General features: G+C 44.1%; 1 long non-coding RNA gene across 2 annotated transcripts in view; it reads right to left on the bottom strand.

The window, feature by feature from the left end:
* LOC131813830 (uncharacterized) overlaps positions 1–22,389 on the bottom strand; it is a 138,857-nt gene that overhangs the window by 49,888 nt on the left and 66,580 nt on the right. The gene's annotated exons all lie outside the window — the stretch shown is intronic.

Genomic DNA, 22,389 nt, shown 5'->3' with positions numbered 1-22,389 from the left:
TCAGAGTCCAGATCCCTTCCAGTGGTCCCAGGGCATGGGCTGCAGTAACACCGCCCCTCACGTTGTCCTCCAACCCAAGGGCATAGCAGCTTCCTGCTCATGCCCATCTCTGGGTCACCTCTCCACCCCCTGTCTGGATCTCAGTTCTTCTGTCACCCATATAAATCATTCACCACAGCAAAGTCCCACCACTGTAAACACTGGAAAATGTCTCTGTTTTCCTAGTTAGACTCTAATGGGGTGCTCCTGGACACATACACATACACACACACACACACACACACACACACACACACACTGCTGCCCCATGACTAGGGAACCTCCCCTTCAACCCCCTGACCTGGGAGTGTAGTCTGGCTTGCCACATGCTGCTTTTCCCTCAATCCCTGCTTACTGGGAACACTTGAGCATCTTTTAGTGGAGGACCCCTCTCCCTGCCAGTGGCCATCCTGTCTAGAATCTAAGATGAACCAGCTTCATATGTCCTAGACATGGTCCTCGAGGAAAAACCCACCACGGAAATGGTCAATGGAAATCTAATTATTCCCTGTCTTAGCCAGGGCTCCCTCAAAAGCAGACTCTGATACAAAGGCTTGGGATTGTGACCTCAGGGAACAGGAGTGAGGGATGGGGAGTGGAACAGTGGAACTCTAAGAGTTTCCTCTTAGAGTTCTGCCTTAAAACCTTACAAATGTATTATCTGAGGGTCATGAGGTCAGAGGTTTGAAATGGGTCTTACAGGCTGAAATCAAGGTGTTGGCAGAACCGGTTTCTTTTGAAGTCTCTGAAAATAAAATCCATTCCCTTGGGTTTTTTTCAGATTCTAGAGAATGCCAGAATTCCTGGGCCCGTGACCCCTTCCTCACATCACTCTAACCTCTTGCTTCCAACTTCATACCTTGCACTCTGACTCTACTGCCTCTTCCTTATAAGGACCCTTGTGGTTACATTTGACCCATCCAGATAACCCAATAGAATCTACCCATCTCAAAATCTTTAACCACATCTGAAAAGTCCCTTTTGCCATATAAGATAATGTGCTTAAAGATTCCAAGGTAAGAATGTGACCATCTTTGGGGTGTCATGATTCAGCCTACCACAGACATACTGGCCACTGCTGTGGGCAGTTCAGTCCTGCAGAACCTTCTAAATGGTCTTACAAAACCCTTCTCAGAACTAGCTGCCTAGAGGACGAAAGGGAGACAATAGCAGCACCCATCCCCTGTTGATCGAGGTTGTCTCTGGGGCATTAACTCCCACAGCCACATCTCATGAGGGTGTTGGGGGGAGGAGGAAGAAAACCCTTCAAAGGCCTAAAAAGGAAAAATCAGGATTTATCTCTAACAGCTACTACAAGGAAGAGATACAGAAAGAAGCTCCAAAGACTGGACTAAAGCACCAAGAAAGGCAGTTAAAGAAATTATTCTTTGCCTGGCTAGAGTCAGTTCTTACTGAAAGTTCAAGCTCTTCTCAGATAACATAAGAGATAGAGCCTCTGAGCCCTGACTGGGCAGATTTCTAAAATGTTACCAGAGTGAGAGAATCAGGAGGTCAACAACACAAGCTACTCCGTCATTCATGTTCTCAAGAACCACCACCCTTTAATGAGAAGGCACCTGGACTTGTAGAAAACATTAGGGCTGACCTCTGTCTTCCACCATTTACTAGAAATGGAAGAGAAGTATCTGTGGATGGAAACTGCCAGAAGCAGAGGGAGTAACACCACTGCACTGGGAATCACGAGTGTCAACAAAGACAATGCTGTCTCATTGATCAGAGAGGCAAAAACTAAGAGGAGGAAATAGATAGAGTTTTGGAGAGGGGATGAAAAAAATGAGCATTCTGACAATTTCTTTGGAAGCATGAACTGATAGCTTTTTGAAATGCAGTCTGGCCTTTATCTACCCAAATGTAACAGGTGCAGCCCCTTTGACTCAGAATTCTGCTTCTGGAGGGAAAACAAATCTTCCAGAAATATATAGACAAATGAGCAAAAAAATCACATGAAAGCATGATTGTTACAACATTGCTTTGAATTGGAAATCGTCTGAGAAGTTGTTTAAGAAAAAAAAAGGTGAGGTAGTTCTTTATGTACTGACGTGGGAGAAGCTCATGATACATAAAGAGAAATAAGCAAATTGCAAAATAGTGGGTGTGGTACGGTCCTGTTTATATTTCGCAAGAGAGTATTTGCATGTGTGAAAGCTTAGTGTGATTTGACTATCATGTCGCAGCCCTGCTACGTTCTGGAACAGCCTTCGCATTATTGGTCCCTCTCACGGCCAACATGGGCTTCACAGAAGAGAAGCTGTAACACCAGAGCGGCTTCCTTTGTGGGACTTCTTCTTTTGTTTATGAGTAAAATGGGCGATTACGATGACAAATGAATATGAAGTCTGTGTTAATGAGAGTGCTGACAGCAATAAGAAAAGAAAATCCATTCTCTTGAACAAAATGGGATATCATCAATTGTTAGATGTGGCCAGTGGTGTTTAAGTTTTGCATGTTGCTATTCTTAAAAGAGTTAATGAAACCCCTCTAGGTAAAAAATAATTTTGCTTTAAAATTCTAAACTCTGGCACCCCTGGGTGACTCAGCGGGTTAAGCATCTGCCTTCAGCTCAGGTCATGATCTCGGGGTTCTGGGATCGAGCCCCAGGTCAGGCTCCCTGCTCAGTGGGGAGTCTGTTTGTCCCTCTCCCTCTGCCCTCATATGAGCCTGTTCATGTTCTGTCCCTCCCCCTCTCTCACATAAATACATAAAATCTTTAAAAAATAACAAAAAATAAAATAAAATTCTAAACTCTGTATTCCCTTTTATATGAAAATAATTTATTAAATGATTATTGTTAAAGCAAGACAAAATGCCTGAAGAAGACTATTACTATAGCAGGAATAATTTATATCTATTCCTAAAAGCCTGGAAGGTCTGACAACCTCGGGCTAAACACAGAGCATGGGATACGGATGTTGCTGTCTTGCAAAGCCCCCACTGAAATAAAACTGGAGGAACAAAACCAAGATGGAAACCTACAAGGACTGAAAGGATATAAGAGGGTATAGTCCTGAATGGAAAACGGGTGTCAACGCATTTTTGGAAGAAGGAAGAGTGTGAAGGAACCGAGAAAGCTGAACAACAGGGTTGTCGGTGGCAGGAGGGGAGGACATGAACAGGAAGTCAGTCATTTCATTCAACAAAACCCAGAAAGTCCCGGGCAGGCATGGGGGCACAGCTGCCTGAAAGTGTTAAGCTGGGAATTGAAAACAGGAGCATCTGCGAGCCTGTAGGAGGGAGTCAGACCTCTGGACCCTCGTCCTCATCCGACACAACTGGGCCATTGCTGTTGATGGGGGCTCAGACACATACGGCAGCTTCCTTGATCGCTTTCCTGTCCACTAGGTATTGAGCTCTTCCTGGAAGGGAGTTGGGGTAAGATATTCTCCTCAAGGAGCAGAGCAAAAAGCTTTGGGACAGCCGCTGCTTCTTCGCAATCCTGGGAAAACTGCCACCATCCCGGTAAGATGTAGAATTCCAAGATCGTGGAAAGGGCAAAGACCTTCTCCAGGGGACCAGAATGTGGCTCCAAGACTGAGACCGTAAAGCTGTTTCATGGTATAATGTCCCTTTGCAACTGGTTTTGCCCCAAAACACATCCTACAGTTTTGAGAGAGCTAGAAAAGAGAGAGAGAAGGTTGGTGGGGAGACCATTGTCTACCCTGGCAGAGGGGAAAAAAAAAAAATTGTATTAATCTAAGATGGCAGAACACATCAAATTTAAATTCCAGGCTTATACCCACTGCAGTCAGCAGAAAGCCCTGCCAACAATCGACAGCTTATTCGGGAACTACCCAAAGCAGCAAAATCCTAGAGCAAGCATGCATAGATCCCTTGTCCTGGGAATTAGCAAGAATGAAATCCGGAGACATCTGGTAGAGGCCACAGCTCCAGTCAATGTGCACAAGCCAATGACCGCACAGGCTGGAAGAGCCCCCAGAGCTGCTCAGTGTCACAGGACAAATGTTGCCCAGGTACGAGTTTTCTATTCAAATCCTCTCAGCTCAAGAGAGGTGGATCCTATAACAAGTACTCACTAAACCGAGTTACAAAAGTCTAAGATGAAGAAGACCCACAATCCGAAAGAGTTAACAAATTCAACGGAACTTGTTAGTGACTGTGGAGCCGGAGTCACCAGATGGCCGATATCAGGACCTCTCCTGGCCCAGCTCTATCGGTGACCTGTTGCTACCATACTGTCACCTAAATACCAACCACTAAGCCTCAGTGGCTCACAATAATAAATATTTATTTTGCTCACAAATCTATAGGCCATCTGGGTAGTCCTGCTGCTCTAGGACGGGCTTAGCTGATCTTGGCTGGACTCGCTTACGGACGGGCAGCCAGCTGGGGCCTGATTGTCAAATGTGGCCTCATGATACAGTTGGGATAGCTCCCCTCTGGTTCTTACAGTTCCTCAACCCAGCAGGCTGGCCCAGCCTTGTTCTTACGAAGGAGGTTGGGGTCCAAGGTAGCAAGCAAGCAGCACCCAAGGCCTCTTGTGGCCAAGGCTCAGAATGGGCTCATCTTTGTATCTGCTGCCTTTTATTGGCCAAAGCAATCCGCAGGCCAGGCCAGTTTCAAGAGTGGGAAAGTAAACCACCTCTTTACAGGAGGTGCTAAAATTTTGCATTGCAGGGAGCATAGGAAGAGGGAGGGGTGATAAATGAAAGCCATTAAAGCAATTAATCTACCCCACCAACATCTTGACATAAGAGAATTAGTTCCCTGAGTAAATCAGAAGAACTTGGTTAAAGGCAATGTGATATCCTAGAAGGAAAAAAAGAAAAAGAAAGAAATGTGTGTATATATATATACATATATATATATTCTTTCTTCGTGTATATATATGTATATACATATGTATATACATGTATATCAGTGAGAAAACTGCTACAATCTGAATCAAGTCTGTATTTTGTGAATAGCAATATTAAGTTCCTTGTTCTGACCAATTCAGCACGGCTCTAAGGTGTTAGCAAGAGGAGAAGCTAAGTGAAGGACATACAGAAACTGTACTGTCTCTGCAAATTTTCTGTAGAATTAAAATTCATTCAAAATAAATTTATTTTTAAAGAGCATTATAAAAAGAACCTGGAGGGAGCCACTTTGGTGTGCAGCCCCCGAAGCTGGGTGTACCACCAAGTCCCAGACAGCACTCTGTCCTATTTTGGGAAACCCCCGTGGCCTGAGAAAATCTGGCAGCACGCAGGGCATGAAAAGCCTGGGCAGGTGGCTTGGCCGGGGCCGCGTCTCTGCAGACCTCCCAGGCAATAGCTGCCCTGAGGCTCCAGCTTCAGCAGGGGAGGGGCTGGCTCCGCAGGGCAAAGAGCTGTGCCAGCATCCTTTCTCAGGGTGTCTGAGGGCTGCTGACCCTGCTGGCTGTGGCGGTGGGAGCAAACGCCACCTGGCCACAAGCCTGCAGTGCCTGGGGAGACTCTTTTCCTCTCTTTTCAAGTGAGTGAAATCTAGGCTTGGCTGACTCCTTCTGGGAGACGTGACAAGCTTTGTGATTCTTTGTGAGAGTGACAAGCAGCAATCTTTGGCGTCCTCACCCCTGAGTCTAACGGGGAGACCAAATAAGACACAGAAACACAGGATTATGGTACAGTGGGACAAGATCCATGAAGGGCAGTTTCCCAGACCTGGTTACTCGGAGCAACCCTCCCTCTGGGCACTACAACTGGTCAAAGAAAAGTCTTTCCCCAAGGTGTGCTCATCAGACCCTGTCAGACTCTGTCATATAGGAGATGGGATCTCTGGGAGGAAAATGGAGGGCTATCTTTCTTTCTCTGATATTAGAAGCAGTTATAAAAATACAGACTGTCCGAAGGTAAAATTACCAGATGGAAGAACCAGGCTATGGAAAGAGAAAATCATCACAATGTAGCTGCAGCCCCTGGATACAGCCAAGCCTGAAGCCAGAGGGACCTTTTGGACTTCCATACCTCTGGCCATAATCCACTTTGAGTTGGGTACTCTCACACTTATACCCACAAAAACCCTGCCTATTGCAGAGATCAGGACCTACAAGTGGGGTTGGGAATTAACAGGCATTACAATGAGCATTCAGCTGAGATTAGGTGAGATGCCAGGCAGGCAGGGTGGCCTTTCGCGTTATGGGAGGATAACAGGGCTTGCTAAATGCAAACAAAACAGCTGGGCAGATTTGTCGTATTTGTGTTTTGGGATTCAATGCAGTTCATCTCTGCGTGTCTGGGGAAATCAACTGTGACAAAGTTAAAGTGGGTTGACCCCCAGTTTCACACACTTTGGGATGGTTCCTAAAAGTCTGGGACCAAACTAGCTCTCTGATGGCAGAAAGGGAAAGTTCCACAAAGCCTCACCAAAGAGATTACTTCTTCTCCCCGAAATTCTTATGAAGATACAAAAACTGATTCTTCTATTTCCAAAGGAGGTCACGTCAGGATGCAGGAAGAGGTAGAGCACAGGAGAAACCCTAGTTCCCAGGTCTCTCAAATATATTCCCTGTCCCCCCAAAAGCTACAATTCTCCCCATTTTAAAAAGACTTCCATAAGAATGAACCCCACATCATTATCCCAGGCCAAGGTTCCAAGGGCAGGGACCAAGAGACACCCAGGTAAAGACTTTCTGCTAAGAGACAGAAACTCCAAAAGCAGGTTGGATTACGGAGCCATGCTATATTCAGACTGCTGGTCTCTGTCACCAAGCCCGCTGCATTTCCAGAAACTAAACAGGCTGGCCTCCCTCTGAGATCTCAAGGCAGTGTTATTTCCACAGATTGCCCCAGCCCTGCAAACAGGCTTCTGATGGATCGTTCCACCCCTAAGGCAATCCCCAAGCCCCCAAACCTACACTAAAGGAAAATGGGCTCCAGTTCTCCAGCCGTTCTTCCTGAACTTTATGGGTAAATTCAAGGGAAGGATTACGGGAAGTCACATTTCAGCCTGCCTCTGGCCCAAGCGCCAGGGTAGTATGACCGGCAGTAAATGGGATACTGCCCTCTCATCCCATCTGGCTTACGTCTAACCCACAACTGATTCGGAATTAGGAAGGAAGAAGGATGAGTAATTAAGCTCTGCCTCAAACCCCAAGACCAGAAGGTTGGTACTTTTACCCCGCAGGCTTTAGGGACCAGGAGGGAACTATCACCAGTTTCAAACAGGATTAAGGCAGGGGAAAATTCATGGTGGGGTTCGTGAAGATAATCATGACAGCACGGTACATTGGCAGGAGAGGGGGTGACTACAAAAATGAGGAAGCGACAGCAATAGAAGAACGAATAATGGCTTGAACCACAGAGCGCAAGGAGTAACGAGTATGGAGAAGCACTGGGGGACACAGAAGTTGTGCAGAAGATGAAAATCCCACCAGCAGAGGAAATAAAGCAAAAGTGCACACCTTGGAAGCCAGCACTCAGATGAAACTCTGCGGACTGTAAATAGAGACAAGTCCCTCATGTTCTGTTTTCGTTGGAGTGAAGGGAGCAGCGGACAGCTGGAATTCTCTCTGGAACAGAAGGAAAGATTTTCAAACCCCTGTTTGTTTTACACTTGAAAAGGATTTGTCCTGAAAATTTCCAAGCTGTATAGATGTTCTTTTTTTTTTTTTTTTTTTTAGATTTTTTTTATTTATTTATTTGTAAGAGAGAGAGAGTGAGAGTGAGCACAGGCAGACAGAGTGGAAGGCAGAGTCAGAGGGAGAAGCAGGCTCCCCGCGAAGCAAGGAGCCCGATGCGGGACTCGATCCCAGGACGCCGGGATCATGACCTGAGCCAAAGGCAGCTGCCTAACCAACCGAGCCACCCAGGCGTCCCTGTATAGATGTTCTTAAGGGACCTTGGCAAGACATACACAAAAGAATGCATTGGTTGGCTTAGCTGAATCCGGCCTGCTGGGACCTAGGAGCCACCAGCTCCATGGCGCCAGGTTTTAGGTTAGATAATGAGGTTAATTACATTCCTCCTGGGTTCCCTGTAACCTGGATGAGAGCACAGCACTAAGCTAGCCTAAAGGAGTCTCCTGCCTATGGAAATACGCAAACCAGAAAGTTCTGAAACACACTTCCATGATTTATAAAAGCCGGACGAGATTATTACCTGCCCAAAGGAGTTTAGCATCCGTCCATTTCCCCCGATAGTCCTTCCCTGACTGGGATTCTATGGAACACTGCCTTTCTTTCCATAACTTACCTCCCCTCCTCCGTCACAACTTTGTGACAGTCCCTAGAGAGTTCTTTCTACCTGGGTGCCGAATAAACACCCACTGGTATCTCAGGCAAATGCAGATTCCGTTTGGTAATTCTAGTCTGTGCATCATATGGGGTCAATGGGAGGACTGAATGAAATCTTGCAGGGTACGTGCTTAGCTTAGCTTCTAGTATAGAATGAAAATCACATATGGTGGCTATCCCCAGTTACAAATAACACTGAAAAGTCTGGCTTTGGCTACAAAAGGATTTAACAAAAAGACACTTCGATGTTCCGAGTATCTAGGAACCCACCCCTAATTTCACTCCAGTCTCTACTTCTTCCTCTGTCGATGCCTCTCTGGAATTCATATATCAGAAGAATTCAGGCACATAGATGCTTAAATTTAATTTAAAAAAATTAATGGCAATCCAAACACCACCCAAGCATTCCTTGGCTAAGTGCAAGATTATTATTCACTAGCACACTCGGGCTTCTCACCCTTTACAAAGAGTAAAAATTATTTCTCATCATCAGCAGGGAGACTTAAAGTTCTTTCCCAGAAACAGCTTAGAGTTCTTTCCCCGACTTGGCCAGCTGCACTTGAATTCAGGGTTTCCGCCCTAGAAAGAATGCGGTTGAGTCCAAGTGGGATGAGTCACTGAATTCTAAGCAGAGAAGCTTTCATCTCTTTTAAGAGGAGCAATGGAGAGTTCCACGTTTGTGGTGAAACAGTGCTTGAAGGGGACCAGGACGAGAGCCATCCAATGTCACATCCTCTCTTCCAAGCTTCGCAGCTAGGAGAGAAAGGGATGAACTGACAGGAAAGAAAGAAGAGTTGAACTCTGGCAACAGGCCACTTGGCCTTGTGGAATTACCAAGTAAATCTTGGCCAAGAAAAAAAGGTTCTTGAGCAATGGTATGGAACATGAAGCCCCTCCAGATGCTCATGAAATGCTTGTTGGCGTCTGTTGAGAGCCCTGGGCCTCATTGAGGTCTGCTGTGCCGCTTGCCACTGATAGACCTACAGACTGCATCCTATCTCCACCTTCTTTCGCCGCGGTCTCTATAAACTACACTGTTACTTTTTTTTAAGATTTTTTTTGTTTATTTGACAGACAGAGATCACAAGTAGACAGAGAGGCAGGCAGAGAGAGACAGAGGGAAGCAGGTTCCCTCCTGGGCAGAGAGCCTGATGCGGGACTCGATTCCAGGACCCTGAGGTCACAACCCGAGCCGAAGGCAGCGGCCCAACCCACTGAGCCACCCAGGCGCCCTACACTGTTACTTTTACTTTTGAGATTTGCAACACTTAACCCTCTCCCAAACATCAATCACGTGGAATGTGAAAATGAGCTTTTGTGGCATCGTTTGCTGGAAGAACAAAGTTTTCAGAGGGATTTAGGAATATGGGAATCACCTAAGCTTTTTTTTTTTTTTTTTTTTTAATATCATCACTGAGGATGGGACCATTTAATTTTGTCAGTGTTCTTCTACATAATACTCCATTGAATCATCAGCTCTACCTTGAGAAAGGTCAAGTCGATATTAGTTCCATTTGATAAAATCATGTAACAGGCATGTAATGAACACCTACTAGAATTCAAACTGCCGTGCCGGGTGCTTTGGGAAATACAAAGCTGAGTAACACATAGTCCCCACTCTCTAGTAGCTTTTTTTTTTTTTTTGAATTTTACTTATTTATTTGACAAAGAAAGAGAGAGCACAAGCAGGGGGAGCAACAGAGGGAGAGCTGAGCAGGAAGCCCAATGCAGGGGTCCATCCTAGGACCCTGGAATCATGACAGGACCTGAATGGCTTGGAATCAAGCCAAAAGCAGATGCTTAACTGACTGAGCCACCCAGGTGCCCCTCTTGTAGCTTTCAATCAAGAGGAAAGACAAAGCAAAGTGAGCTATGAAAAGCTTTGGATTATTTCCCATAAACTCATGGAAAAGCATGGAAGGATTGTAGGCAATAGCATGACACAATCCTAGTGGTATTTCAGAGAGCTCCCCCTGCCTGCAGGATGGAGAACAGATTTAAAGGAAGCAAGCAAGTCAGAAAGCACCAAGGGGCTACTGCAACAGTCTAGGCAAGATACAGAGGAAGCTCAACCTAGTGCCCGGAATCCAGAGAGAATGCGGAGAACACATTAAAGGATTTTAGTCAGGGAAAATTAGTAGGACTGGTGACAAATGATTGACTGATGGGGGCTGCTGAGGAAATGTGAAAAGGAACATCACGCCTAAGTCTTCAGCAGCTGGGGGGGATGCAGTACAGTGGCAGAGACAGAGAAGGGCCAGGACAAAGGAGCCTGGGAAGGCTTCAGGGAACAATGACACCGCAGCGGACAAGGTTGGGAAAGCGGGCTAGGGCAATGAATGCCAAGCATGGAGTCTGGGCTTCAATTCAGTGAGCAATGGAAGCTTTTAAGCCGTAGAACAACAAGACTGAAGCAGTTCTCTTGGAAAACTAACCTGATCAACAAAGAGACTGAGATTTCAAAAGGTTAACTGGGAAGACAATGAGTCAGCGTCAGAGGTGAATCTAATATGCAGGTCTTTGGACTCTTGGTCTGATCTGTCAGAGGAGGAAACTTGCCGGCTTCTCAGAATTCTAAATACGCACTCCCGTCTCCAAGAAGTCTTCTGCCCTTCCTGAATCCCACAGCCTTTAGGGTCAGCTTGGGCTGGACAATTAGCACACTGAGAATGGATGGCTACTTGTATTTAATATCAACCGAAGAAGGTTGTTCTAATCACAAATGTGCAAACATCAACTCTAATTGTTAAATGTAGATAATAAGACTCCTCCAAAGGTAGGAATCTAGCAGAATTAAAAGGGTACGGAATACGATAAAAATAATAAAATGGCTTGCCAACACAAGTTAGTACTATAAGACAACAGAAGTAAGAACCACATTTTACTGAAGTTGTAATCTGTGACAGCAATGACTTCAGCCATTATTTTGTCTTCACAACAGCCGAATGGCAGAGTCGGCATTCAGGCCCAGTTCTAACTGAAATAATCTGAAATAATCTGCTATTCTGCCCTTCCCAGTCATTTGCTAGGGAAAGTCCGAAAGAAGCTAGAAAGAGCAAAAGAGCTTATTTTTGTACAAGGACATGGAGCAGTGATTTTCTTGTGGCTGCGTAGGCCACTGTAGCAGACAGACGTCTTTTACCCGGAGCCACAGTGAGAACCGACCAACTCCGGTCACGTCCCCTTTGCAATCTTCCCTACTATTTAGGAAGAACAACAAGATCCTGTTACACTGGAAATAAAGACAGGGGAGGGGGACAGCATGAGAGGGGAGTGGGCTGCCATTAACACCACTTACTTTAAATAAACACTGCATGAACAAAAACAACCAGGAAATGAAAACAAACAAAATTCTAAGGAGTGTGTGTCCTTTCTGTATGTGCGTGCACAGAACTAGAGGGAAGGCGCTGGAAAACCAAACAGCCAGAGTCAGCAGGAAGCAGTGGGCTTTCCTGTTCACTTCTCAGAGCTGTTGTTTTCATGACATAAAATGCTGTGTGTTGGCGCTTCCATTTTATTAAGGCCCTTGGGTAGATTGTCTCTTTTTTAATGAATGACATTATTTGCTAAAATAAATTTAATAAAGAAGTTCCCATGGGAGCAAAATGATGAGTTTTTTTTTAGCGAACATTTTGTAATATAACGTTACCTCAACATTTCTCTTTATCATATTTATTCATGACCAGGCAGTGAGTTTTAAATCTGCTCCTTTTGGAATCCATCTATTGAGAAGAATGAAGGTTGGGCTTAAGGAGAAGTGAGTCCAAAGGAGAGGAGCTCCTGTGCTGGGCTAAACATTCATGCTGGTTGGAAAGGAATTACGGAAAAAAGGAGCCATAAGAAAATACTTCGTCAAAACAACATGACTACAGCATGCAAAAATTAACTTTTTAGGGTGCCTGGGTGGCTCAATGGGTTAAGCCTCTGCCTTTGGCTCAGGTCATGATCTCAGAGTCCTGGGATCAAGTCCCGCATTGGGCTCTCTGCTCGGCGGGGAGCCTGCTTCCCCCCCCCCTCCAGATCCCCTACCTGCCTCTCTGCCTACTTGTGGTCTCTCTCTGTCAAATAAATAAAATCTTTACAAAAAAAAATTAACTTTTTACTAAAACAGATTCTTAATTTTTGCCCATGATTAACCTAATATTCTCAGTTTCATAGCACTGTCTATATTATATCAAAGTATTGGCCCGTTGTAATATCAAATTAAGGATAATACGATCTTTGGGAGTCATGTAGTCCATGCAATCAGCTGCAAGCAATTCATTATAAATGGCGATTCCAGAACGAACAAATGTCAATTCAGAGGAGGAAAGACAGAAGGGAAGAGTGAGAATGAGAGAGTAAGGGCAAGGAACAGGGGAGGGAATCACTCCTAAGCCCAAGACATGACTCCTGATGGAACAAGGTGCATGTTTCACTTTTATATTTGTTATTAAAACCAGATAAAACAAAGTGGCTTAAGAAAAAAGAAGGGAGCAGTAAATCTCAAAGACGTTGTTCTTATAGCCATTTAAAACTATAGTTTAAATAGATAGAACACGCCATGAAATTAAATGCTTTCCCAAAAAAAGAAATAGGAAAAAATCAAATAAAGCGACATGATAATCTTGGTACGTGTTGACCTTTAGAATATTTTTTTAAGCAGAGATGAAGACTTAAGGATAGCTTATTCCAGAATACCCAAATCTAAAAGAAAAATTGTTTATTGACATAACAGAATTATCTAAGATCATATGAACATGGTTCATCTTTTTTTTTAAGTGAGATGAAGATCTTTAACAGAAAAATTAAAGAATTTTTATTGTCTGTATATCAAATGAGTCGTTAAAGAAAACAGAAGACTCAGTCTAGGAATCACCAAAGAAACTACAAAAAAATATTTACAATACCTCTTTCTTTCTTGCTTTTTCTATAAATAATAGTTTTACATTGGAAAGTTGGAAGGATTTACTATAGAATCATAGATCTGGAAAGAACCTGTCTAAAATTCCTCATTCTTCTAAATGGGAATGATTTCAGACCAGGCAAAACTTATTTCTATTCAACTTTTTCTTAGGAGGTTCAGAAAAGGAGACACTACAGTCTCAAAAATGCCCATCAGTCTATCCCCAACAACCTTGAAAAATCATTTTTAACTCTAACATGAGACCAATAAAAATATAATCATCAACTTTCAGAAAGGACATTTTTCCCAAATATTGCCTTTGGACACTTTATCTTTTTTCTTCTTCTCCTGACTAAAAAAAATACAAATCAAGGTATTTGTGACCTATTTTTCTAAAGCCAAAAACATAAAGAAAATAACTTTTTAGATAAGTAAAGGAGCCAGCTGGTCCATAGAGGAGCCTGAGAAAGGCCCAGACAAGCATCAGTCTGGCTCCAAGGAGACCCTGTGTCTGCAGTAAGCAAATTATGAAGGGACTAACTCACCTGGTGAATCACCACAGCTGATCTACATCAGAAAATGGCAATGCAGAAAAAATGAACACTGCTGTGCCTGATGCATAGTGGGGACCTTCAGCCCTAGATTTGAAATTGCCCTCCACAGCCCAGCTTCTTTGTATCAGAGAAGAAGAAAAGCTAAGAGACCTCTCCCTCTTTTAATTAATGCTTTGGTGTGAGGTGATGGATGTCCCTAAAACAGATGTTCATTGTGATGGTCATTACGGAATATATATCCATATCAAATCATTATGTTGTACGCATAAAACTAATACAATGATACATGTTGATTATATCTCCATGAATAAACAAATAAATAGACCAAGGTTGAAGCAAAATATGGATTTCAAGAACCTTAACAACAGAACGATGATAACACGGGTAATAATAAAAACCAGAGGAAGGGGAAAGCTGGAGGACGTGTGCCAGTTTTCTAAGTTACAGAGCCAGGAGTCCAGTGATACTGTCTAAAATTTGAATCTGTAGTTTTAAAAAATGACTACATTCTATTTTTTCTAGCAAGGTGCCTGAGAGCCATGCAATGAAATTAAATGGCTCACAGTGAACATTTCTCTCCAGTTCCTGCAGCTTCTGCCTGTGCCAGTGTCTCTGATGGATGAGAAGCTTGGCAGGCAGGAGGTTGCCCCAGGAGGAACCCTCAAAAATGAGGGGCAGGAGGCGGTGGATAATATGGGCCGAAGGAAGATTCTGAGGTGGGTTTGGCAGTCTTTCAGAAGCTGCCTGATTCCTCACAGCCCCAGCTCCCCTCCGTGGTTTTCCTCCCTCTTTGTCTCACCTTCCCGCTGTCTCGCACTGCTCCTGGGATCAGAACTCCAAGTAGCAACCCGCACTCAACCCTTGACTCAGATTCAGCGTTTGGGAGAAGCCACCTGTATTAGTCTGCTCAGGCGGCTACAGCCAAATACTACAGACTGGGTGGCTTAAGCAACAGAAATTTATTTCCTCACAGTTCTGGAGGCTAAAAGCCCAAGATCAAGGAGCCACGAGTGTTGGTGGTTTCTGGTAAGGCTTTCTTCTTGGCTTGAAGATGGCTGCCTTCCTTCTGTGTCCTCACAAGGACCCTGATCTGTGCACAGGCAGAGAAAGAAAACTCTCAAGTCCCTTCCTCCTCTTGAAAGGACGCTAGTCCTATTGGATTAAGGCTTCACACTTATGACCTTGTTCCTCACAGACCCTATTTCCAAATATAGGCCCCTTGGGGGTTAGGGCTTCAAAATACAAACTGGGGTTTGGAGAGGGCATGACTCAGCGCCTAACAGCATCTAAAATAAGACCTCACGGTGAGGAGACATCAGCTCCATGCTGCTCCCACAGGGACTCCCCACCCCAAGATAAACAGTTGATTAACTGGAGGCAGTAGAGGGTCAGAGGAAACATCCCACTGTCCTTCTTCTTAACCAAGCTTCCTCAGGTGCCAAGGTCCAGAGCCACTGGTGAAGACTCAGGATGGCCGACAGCGCGGCTTACAGATCTCCCGCGCTCCTTACCCCCTCAGTGAGAGGAGCAGCATCCAGGTGGTGGCAATGAGGAAGTCGAGGCAATCCCTGTACCCTCACAGAAGAGAGGAGGTGGCAATTTCTCAAAAGAAAGTCAAGAATAGAAACCATATGGTTGAATCCAAAGCCCAACACCCAAAAAATGGAGGCTACAGTTCAAAAGCTTATGGTACATACATGTTCTTTTTTCCTAATTGATTAAACCGTATTTTTCTGCTTTTGCATAACACTCGTAATAACACCTAATGTCAAGGTCATAGTGAAGAAATGAAATTGCAGATACCACGTGGTCAGTCCTGTGCCCAAGCCAGTTGCCATCACTTGACAAGCATGACTTCTCTTTCGGCTTTTAAAAATGTATCTTTCTCCCCCTCCACTGGAGACTGGAATGTAGACTGGTCTCTGGTTAGCCTGAATCTATCATTCACAGGGGTTTTATTGTGTTTTACTGTTGTCGGTTTTTAGAAACTACCTCTGGGTTCTTATGTTTCAAATCAAATTTTGTCGAAGTGAAAACAAAAAATTTCTTTTTCCGTGGACCTCTTAAGCTTTCTGATTTCCACTAAAATGAAATTTGGGGTACGAAACTATCGTTTCACTGATTTGGGGACAAAAAAATCAAGCTTACTTCAAATATGTACCAGTGTGAATAATCTATCTGATTCCTATGTTAGAATCAGCACCTACTTCCAGAGCTCGGCTTGGGGGCTGGTTAGAGAACCCCTGTCATCAAAGGAGACCCTTATTTCACAGGAAAGATGACAGGAAGAAGGGCTGATTCCTGTTTTAGACGAGACAGAATTATCTCCATGGCTTTTCCTCTTACTTAGTCAATAGGGATCTCTGTTTCTCTAAGTCAACCTCATTTTCCAGTTCTTGGATCTGTTAGCATCCAAACAACATCTACTTTTCCTCCCAAACTATTTCCACGTTTCAAATTCCCATCCTGCAGTGATTTCTCTCCTCCTCCTCTCCATACACCCATGTGGTTCTCGTACATTTCTCTCCCTCTTTGAAGCTCACACTGGCCTTTTCTTTTCTTCCTCATAGCTTGCTACAGCAAAGCCCTTCCAGGACCAGTCTGTCTCTATGAGGCCTTCGTGACAATACAGTGAAAATCTCCGTGACAGCTGGCTCCCGGGATGACACACAGATTTTAACCGATGTTTGGTATTCTGCTCACAGTTCTCGGGGCCTCGTGGAGAGGGTCTGTAGCTTTGATAAGAGCATCCCTGGACAATCTCCACAAACATGTCTACCTTCCACCCTCCTGACTTCTCTAAAATTAGAGAGGAAAACTGCTGTGATCCTAGTGGAAGAATAAAAGAGGCCTGGGAACAATCAGCAAATCTCCACTTGGGTTGACCAAACAAAATATTCAACCCCGACTTGCCGAGAGCAGCCTGGTGCCAGGGTGCCAGGCTCCAGCAGCCCACTCTCCTGGTGCACGCTTGCACACTTCCCTGACAATGACCAGAGACCACAGCCTCACAGCTCATAGCAAACAGGAAGCAAGGGAAACCACTGCATGAAAAGGGGTGAGAGCCCCAAGCCACCAGAAAAGCTCATGGGGGCGCCTGGGTGGCTCAGTGGGTTAAAGCCTCTGCTTTTGGCTCAGGTCATGGTCCCAGGGTCCTGGGATCAAGCCCCACATCGGGCTCTCTGCTCAGCAGGGAGCCTGCTTCCCCCTCTCTCTCTGCGTGCCTCTCCGTCTACTTGTTATCTCTCTGTCAAAGAAATAAATAAACAAAATCTTTAAAAAAAAAAAAAAAAAAGAAAAAAGAAAAGAAAAGCTCAATTCCAGACTTCCAACATCTGCCCCAATGATATCCTGTGCCTTTGTCAACTAAGCAATTTGAATTCTCTCCATTTCTTTTTCTTTTTTTTCAATCTCAAACAATTTCTTTTCTTTTCTTTTTTTTAATTAGCAGATAATTTCAGGGGTACAGGTCTGTGATTCATCAGTCTTACACAATACACAGCGCTCACCACGACACATACCCTCCCTAGTGTCCGTCACCCAGACACCCCATCCCTCCCAACCCCCTCCAGAATTCCTTCCACTTCTAATGGACAGACCACAGATACCATCTGCCCATGCTGTCACCCAGTGAAGGAATTCTGTTTGTAACATTCCTGAAGCTTAGTCACCCAACCTCTGCTAGACTATTTCTAGAAGGCCTTGAGGGATAATGGACAGAGTTTGCTCCCTTTTTCACCTCCTATTTTGATTTCTTCTCCTGCAAGCTGAACAGTCGTGAGTCCTTCCCTCACTCTAAGCTAGACATGTTTTGTGGGTCCTTCGCTCTCTCAGTTGCTCTATTTTTATTATACTTGGGTTTCAAAGCTGGTGTCCAAACCAAAGGTGTTCACAACTCCAGCTAGTATTACTGACAATATTACTAATAGGATACTACACAGACATTATTATCGTCTGCATCGTGGTAGGCAAATGGCCAGGGGCTTTAGCAGTGATTACTTAATACTCCTCATTACATACTGGGACACGAATTAGCCTCTACTTAGCTCCCACTTTCTGATTTTTCTCCAATAGTTGGGCAGGCCCTGAAAAAAAATCACATTCATTCCCTTGTGAATTCAAAACATGTCTTACAAATGTCAAGATTATTTCCTAGGAATTTCTTGTTATTTAATATTACCCATTCCTGAAAAGAATCGTCAGCAAGAACTAAGGAGCAATAAAATTTAATACAACCAGGACTGGAGGAAAATGCATGTTAAAATGTGTGCAAAATCTATGTGACAAAATGAATCAGACACTATGGAGGATCGCACTGAACGGCGTAAACATGGAAACCAAACTTTTTTAAAAAATCTGGTTACGTGTCCAGAAGCTAGAGCCAAGTTGATATTAACAAAAGCGGCAGACCCATGCCTGCGTCCTGCTGCCTATATTAAGTGGGCAGACACTGGACGCTGGGAGGTCCTTATGCTTTAGAATCTCTGCAGAGCAGGCTGAGAAGTGAGGGGAAAAAAATAGAAGGCAAGAAGGAAGGAAAAGTAGGAAGGATGAAATCAGTAACAGAGCTAACCAAGCCTGCTTGCCTCATACAAACGGCATTTCTGCCAAGAGAATAGAAAATGATGATAGAGCGTTTCCTTTTCAATAACCCATCTATCAACAGCCTCTGTTGTGTAGCCGCTGTAATGATTCATGCTGTAATTAGTAAAACCTTCCCTATCTATAGTCTCTAATGTGAATGTGCAAAGAAGAACATCATGTAAATATCCTAAAATAAGACAGTGCTCCGAGACAGACACACACACCCAGAGCTGGACGACAGAGAAATAAAAGGAAAGAGCTGCTCTTTTTCAACTTCCGAGTGTTCTGGGTCCGTGCAGGGAGGGAGAGCAATCTGTGGGTTTGCGCTTTTCTGTTTTGTTTTGTTTTCCAGGAGATAGCATCTGCTGAGAGCCTTTCAAAAATGGAAAGAGAAACTCCTGCAGGTTTCGAGGAGGCAACGTCGAAGAGCTGTCTTTCCTGAATCACAAACTGCAGCAGATAAACAGGAGAAAGTAACTAAAGGTCATCACACACTCACGGCCTCTGAGTTTGGGGCTTTCCTTTTTCCTTTGGCCACCACACTGCCATCCAATACGTGGTGTTTTCTTTGCAGAATCGAGAAAAACAGGCAAGCCAAAAGCGATTATTTTCCAGAAGCTTTGCTTGTTCAATGTCCTGGGAATTGTTGTTGTCTGGTACATTCGGGAGTCACAGCAAAGGCTCCATGATGTTTATGGATTGCTTTCCAGCTTGATGTTTCTACCATTCTCTCTCCTCCCAACAGATTTCGGTTGCACCTGTCCCCCTGCTCTGTGAGCGTGAAAGGACAGCTAATGTTCACTGTCTAAGGCTGCCCTGCCCTAATCCCAGAATCATAGGAGAAGTCTGAAAACATAAAGCAAGCAGGATTTTTCTCGAAGACTCATTAATCATATTTTGAAAGGAATAAAAGACTTGACAAATTTTTCCTATTTTCTGGGCAAGTAAAAAAGAAGGTCTTGGAACCATCAGATAAAATGTATTCAATTTACATCATACCATGTGTGTGCCCAGAACTATAACCAGGCACTGTAAGGGATGTGGCATTTTGAAAATACAGGACATGGTCGTTGCCTCTACACAGTTGAAAATGTAACTGAAAAAAATTTAGAGGATAATGAAAAGGCCACAGGAAGAAGCAAAGTCTCAGGAGGGACAGAAAGTCCAGCAAGACCTTGAGCCAGCAGATTTGTGGAGAGCTAGAGAGGGAACTGCGGCCTGAGAAAAGCACGACTAAAAGCAGAAGGGAGGGACCACTCTGAGACTTTTTAGGCAGACCCGGTAAACCTTAGAGGAAGCAAACAGAGAAACCCAATTACCATGCTAAAAACAAGCTTCAATTATTTTAATTCTAGGAAGGGGTCATTTTTCTGCTCAGGAGGGCATCAGATGCTTTGGAGTACATGTTTTATTTTCTTTTCATTTGTCTCAAGTTCTATTTCCTTTAATGTAATAAATTCCTGGTGGAAATGGGGGGGAGGGGCGGGCAAGTTGGGTGGTGGGGGTTGTTTGGCTGGTTGGTGGGTCTGGTTTTGGCTGGTGAACGTTATGCAGGACCTGAAGTACTGCTTCCTCCTAAGCAAAGCACAACCTCTTTTACTGCGGAAACCACATGCACACAGCCCTGTTCCTCATACCACCTGCCCACCCATACTGCCGGGGCTAAGGCCTAATAATAGCTGGGGGGGAGAAGGGGCCGGGCAGGGCTAAGGGTGAGGGAGGAACACTCATAGCATGAAAGCCAGATGGACTGGGTTTGAATTGTTCTGTTTTCAGGATTTGGTGGGGCATTGCTTATTAGTATTTTACGAAAGATAATGTTCTATTATTAATAACTTCAACTCCACCGGAGATGGAAATAGTGCCAAAACCCGTACCTGGGAGAGAACAGTATTTATTTCATTAAGGTTTGATAACATCCACAAAAGTAGCCCCTTCTTTCTTATGGCTGTGTATCTCTGAGGAGGCACCCTGATTTTCTGTGTTCGAGTAATATCCTTCAGGCTATTGCAAGACTGTTGGTTCTGTTGTTTAGCTTTGAAATTCCTTTTTCATTCCCTTCCTTCCATTGACCCAATATCTAGGCAAAGCTGTGAAACAACCTGAAGACAAAAGAAAGGAAGGGATTTGTAAGTGAAGGTCGTTACCATGTATTGTCCTTCAGATGTCAGATCTCTGCCAAGAGCCTTACCTGCATTATCTCATTGAATCCTTCCCAGCACCCTAATGAGGTAGGCATTATAATCCCCATTTTATACAGGAGGAAACTGACAGCTCAGAGAGGTTGCGTAAGTTTTCTAAAGTCACATTTTGGCAAGCGGTAGAGCTGGGATTCGAAGTCTGCCCTGACCATCATGGAAATTTCAGTATGGAGCATGGGGTGAGTGAAAGGGGAAAGGGGCCACGGGAGATGTGAAATTAACCCTTCAGGAACTGAACTGAAGGGATGGTCCCGGTGTCAAAGCGGCTGATCTCTCATCCTGAGGCAAGAGGGTGCGTGAAGAAGAAGAACTAGGATCAGAGTTTGGAACAGATGAGAGATCCAGAAGGGATAAGCAATACCCAGGAAATAAAAGCCTGGTCTCAACCAGAAATCACCCGAGCCCCCAGATTCTCTACTCTCATCAGAAATTATCTGAGTGGTTTCTGCCCTGCATGGCTATGGACAAACTGGAGAGACAGACCTTCTCAGAGACGCCAAAGACTAGAAACCAGGAGTGTTGCCCAAGAAGGAGAAACGGTCTGTTTTTACACAGGGTTGGTGACAACCTTCTGTGTGGAAGGAGTAAGACTGGTTGAAGAACCAAGAAACAGACCAATAGGCTGTCACAACGGTATCTGCCCATCTTCAAAGCACATGAAATCTCTGGCACATGTTGTCATTTTTTAGACTGCCAGTGTTGAGAAGACATTACTTAGAAAGACGGTAATTTAAATGTTACAGGATGCTTTTTTGTAAGCTAGAACAGGGATGGTGCTGGACCAGTGTGTGGATATGGGCAACTTTCCTGGAAGTACTTGGGGTTTACTCCAAAACCCTAAGAAAAAGTGTCTTTCACCATCATAGGAAGTTTCAGGACAAGCAAAAATGTTCTAACCACATTTCCATAAGAAAAGATCTGAACAGTGATGATGATATTCAGGTCCCTTAAAATTATGTCTGCTGGAAAAGTCCAGAGAAACCCCGATGTCAGGGAGGAACAGCCTCAGAGAAAAGCCCAGTTAATGGAGAGAGAATCTGGTATGCTGGGTGAGAAGTAGCGCAAAACCTGAGTGTCCATAGGAAAAGAGCTGGTCGACACAATGCAAGGCAACACACTGACACCCACCCTTTGAAACTCGGTCTCTTGATGGCACCTAAGGACCTAAACCCAAGCAAAAGGAATTCACTAAGGAGTACTTGGATATCTCTGTCTCTTGGGATCCAAGACTCCGAATTTCAGCACAATCCATAATCTTAAATATCCCCCCTCATTACTAATGCCATTCAAACCCCAGGGAAACTCTTCACATTCTCGCCCTGTCTTTGAAAGAAGTGACAACTGTATCCAAATGCCAGGAAGGTTTAGGGGCTATGCCACTGCCCATTTCAGTGATTGACAAGGCTTCAGAGTGCCGGGAGGACACAAGCAGCCAAAAGTACTCAAGTAAGGGAAAAACAAATTAAATAATGTGTCATAAACTTCTCCAATATTGTGAAATAATATATTCTTGCATAATGAAGTATATCATTTCCTACTGCTACTGAGCATCCATTGTCTTCCTTTTCTTCACATTCCAAATTGAGGCTCTGGCGGCACTCACAAATTAGCATACCATTCACAACAGTTGCATGTGGAAAATGAGGGGCGTTCTTCCATATTAAATAGTTCCTGTTACTCTTAAATTATACATATATAAATTTATACTCTTAAACTACACCTAAAGATCTAGACATAACGTGCATAAAGCAAAATATCCTTTCTTTTTATTGACAACTAGATGGACACTGAACACTAGAAGTAGTAGTAGTTTTATTTTTACAGATAAACTTAAATGATTTAATTTACATTCAGAAAATTTAAATGCCAGCTCTATTTTAAAAATTGACTGCAGTT

This window comes from Mustela lutreola, chromosome 13 (assembly GCF_030435805.1).
Source record: "Mustela lutreola isolate mMusLut2 chromosome 13, mMusLut2.pri, whole genome shotgun sequence".
Lineage (NCBI taxonomy): Eukaryota > Metazoa > Chordata > Mammalia > Carnivora > Mustelidae > Mustela > Mustela lutreola.
Note: the sequence above shows the minus strand (reverse complement) of the source record. Positions and strands in the feature narration are given on the sequence as shown.